The sequence below is a fragment of the Cydia fagiglandana genome, chromosome 22, assembly GCF_963556715.1.
Source record: "Cydia fagiglandana chromosome 22, ilCydFagi1.1, whole genome shotgun sequence".
In the NCBI taxonomy this organism is placed as follows: Eukaryota; Metazoa; Arthropoda; class Insecta; order Lepidoptera; family Tortricidae; genus Cydia; species Cydia fagiglandana.
This window is the reverse complement of record NC_085953.1, coordinates 2,415,575-2,419,392: the sequence shown is the minus strand read 5'-3', so window position 1 is coordinate 2,419,392 and position 3,818 is coordinate 2,415,575. Positions and strand designations below refer to the sequence as shown.

Sequence of the window (3,818 nt, the reverse complement as noted above, 5' to 3'; positions counted from 1 at the left end):
AGAATAGGACTAATTTAAAAACTTGACGAAAAATGAATGGGACGACCCAAGACGATACCGTACGTATCTATATACATAGGTAAAGAGAGCCCTCTTTTTACATAGTATTAGGTCTACTTGGGCGGTTTACAAGTAAATTTTTTGTTTGATTTTTTTGTAACTTTTCTAGGATTTTTAATTACAAGATATCAAGCAAAAAAATGACTCGTAAACCGTAATGGTCTGTGCATATAGAGAAGTCACAGAATGTATTGTTATTCCGAAACTATCAAAGGTTTTCCGAATAGATCTTTCTGGAAAATCAATTTTAATTAAATTTTACCAAATTTTTTAAGCACAGCAAACGGCATGGTTTCAAATAGTACATTTCGATGCTAGTGCGGAAGGTATGTCATTACTTCACGAGTACCGAGATATCTTGCCACGAGCCGCAGGCGAGTGGCAAGACTCGGGACGAGTGAAGAATGACATTTCCGCACGTGTATCGAACGACGTTTTTTAATACAGTTGCGAAAAAATAAGAAAAACATTGTTAATCGTACACTAAACAAAAGTGGTAACAGTGACAGCTCGGTTAGACGTCGTCTTTAAGTATATTATATCTATGGGCGTTTGGCAGCTATTCCGTTCCATTCAGTCAACTTATTAAGAACGGAATTTTCAATATTGAATATTAAAAAATAAACGTGTTATAATGATGAAGAGGTAAGTAATTAAATATGAAATATGTAATATTTTTCGTATTCTTACATTAACGGTAGGTTTTTATGCTGATTACGACGTTTAAAGGAAACAAATATTAACACTCATCAATAAGTAGTCGTGAATTGGAACAAGTATAAATTTAAAAAAATTGGAAAAGTAAAAAGCACTAGTTCGAGATAACCAACTTTCCGCACGCTAAACAGCTACGTAAAGTAGCACTTTTTGAGCAACTGTATTAAAAACGTTATTTATTAATCTGTGACAAAAAATACGAAATGAAAGGTGACCATAAGGCACCGAAACTCAATAACGAAACTCAAAAGAGTTCCCATTTCTAAAAAAACAAACAAAAAGTAACTGTCGTGCATTGTCAAAAATGTCAAAAAAAATCAAGCCCCGTCTCCACCTCAATCTCCCACGATAAAAAAACAATAGCTAGTTTTTTTACCAACGCACAAACCTAAATGTAAAACATGAGCGCGGACAATGGCAAAAAGCTGTTTGTAAAAAGTTGCGCGCAATGCCATTCCGTAGATTCAGGGGGGAAACACAAAGTTGGGCCCAATCTCCACGGTCTTTTCGGCCGTAAGTCAGGCACCGCTGCCGGATTCAACTTCTCGGACCCTATGAAGAATAAAGGGGTGACATGGAACGAGGCAGCTTTGACTGAATACCTGGCAAACCCGAAGAAGTTCGTTCCTGGCACAAAAATGGTGTTTGCGGGGCTTAAAAAGCCGTCGGATGTGGAAGATCTCGTCGCGTACCTTAAGTCTGCTACGAAGTAACCAAGTAAAGGAAGAAACCAAGTAATGCTAACTGCTAGGAACTAACGACTGGAATATGAAGTGTCTGTTTGACCATTTGTGACGTTATCAACCAAAAGGTCGTTTGTTGTCGGTTGTTGATAAGGTTGATGTCAAAATGAAGCTATATGGAAATAGCGCATATTGACAACCGACAATAAGTACCCGTTTGGTTGAGAATGACAGATTTAGTGTATTTTAGGTGCCGTAAAGATTCTCAACGTTGCATGTTATACCAAACATTGCTGACCTTACTTAAGGACATTTAATTCCTAATTTTGGTAGCCTTTCTTCAATTTATGATGCATTGGGGTAACTTCGAAAGTGACATAGATAATATCTGCTAAACTGTGGAATGAACTGTCGCCTGCGGTATTTCCGGACAGGTACGGTCACCCAAAAAAGTGGTTTGCCACTTTTCGTCTCTATTAATCAGATGATAGAGTCGAAAAGTGGTAGACCACTTGCTTGGCTGACTGTATGACCTTCAAACCTGCAAGAAAAGAGGATACCTACTCCCATCTTAAAGGCCAGCAACGCACTTACAACCCCTCTGGTGGTGCAGGTGTCTATGAGCGGCGGTAATCGCTTACCATCAGGTGCTTCGTCTGCTCGTTTGCCTCCTATGAAAAAAAACCAGAAGGACTTCATACTTTTCCAAGACTTATAGTCCGTTTTTTTTAGCATTAGAAAGAACTTCGCAGAAGTTCGCTTGTGGTTCTAAATCTGGCACTTTTAGCGGTAACAATTTGAAGTAAATTATATGTATTGACCATGCTACATTAGATAATTCAATCATTATTAACAATTAACGAGCCTGATAAAAACTGCACGCTTGCTTCTGCGGAGTTCTTTCTAATGCTAAAAAAAACGAACTTTACGTTTCTACAGCGCTTACTGAAGCATCTTGCTTACTGTTGCTACAATACAATGTGCTTTGGAGATATTTGCAAATTTCAAAATTATTCGATTTTCGAAATAGCCCCAAAGCTACTAGCTTCACCTTATAAAGAATTAAATATAGACGGCCGTTTATTGGATTTTTTTGAACCAGATAATTCTTATTCATTTATTCATAAAACAATTTTACGTTGTGTTTGAATTATGTTATAAATAACTTAAAACTACAAGAACAACAACAACAAACAAACATGCAGCTAATATTAAAATTAAAACATAAAAACACACAAAATTAATAAAATGGGAATGGGAATAGGGTATTTGACCACTAGTCAGATCAGTTTCCCTCCTCGAACCGTCAAATCTATTTTGCTACTATGGAAATTACTTATATGAAACACTAGCACGTGACGTCACAATCAAAATTACCCGCTCTTTACAGTCTTATACGGGTTTAAAAATAGAAATTGTATCTAAAAGTAACTGCTATCTACTCTATTAATCTTCTTGTGCTTTATTTCATGCATGGTGTAAAATAATTTATTACAGTCAAATATTTGGGGATGTAGGCAATGTTGAGAAAAGTTACGGTACTTTTTAATAATTGCTATAGTGTTTTTTATACAAATCGCAGCCCTCATGGTAATAATATTTTGACTACAGTTCCGCACGAGTTCCAAGAATTTTGGGGGCTAAGGAATTCGGGTGTGCACCTGCAATAATATGTTACACAACGAAGGCCACAAAAATATCTGACACCATCTTATTAGTAGAGTCATGAGAGCGTGTCACATATATTTGCGGGCTTCGAAGAGTAAAATATTATTGTAGGTGTTCGGACTTCGTGCGCGAACTGTAAGTCTTACAGCAAAGATAAAACGAACCATCCTAGAATTTAATGAAAGTTGTATATTTACTTCGAATACAATCCATTATGTTCGGCTTTTAATAATTTTGTTCTTTTATACCTGCCCCTTTAGTAGAAGCATAGAGAATAGAGTGTGTAGAGAGTTACTGTAATGTTAAATTATGTACCTAGTCATAGTAGGTACATTTACTGCCATCTTTCGATTGTAGGTAGATTAAAACTAAACAGTAAACGAATAAGGATCAAAGTCAACGCCATTTGACTTTCTAACAGTTAATCTTCTGTCGAAAGATGGCAGTAAATTTACTGTGGCTACATAATTTACTTTGACAATCTGTCTCTATTTCAAATACTCTTTGGTAGAAGCATTTATAGAAACCTCGTCAGCTGAAGGACGGTAAACTATATTACAAGATTTTCGCAAATAAATGATTGATCGAGACAAGTCTGCGAGTCTGCAATCGGCCAACTCTTCACGAAGGCACCAGTCGTCGGCCTAAATCGCAAACCTCGTAACTCCTCCGGGGGAGTTACAAGGTTTG

The 3,818-nt window shown here is 36.7% G+C and overlaps 1 pseudogene; it reads left to right on the top strand.

The window, feature by feature from the left end:
* The first annotated feature begins 1,169 nt into the window (after nt 1-1,169).
* On the top strand, nt 1,170-1,501 carry LOC134675504 (cytochrome c-2-like; annotated as a pseudogene).
* The last annotated feature ends 2,317 nt before the right edge of the window (nt 1,502-3,818 follow it).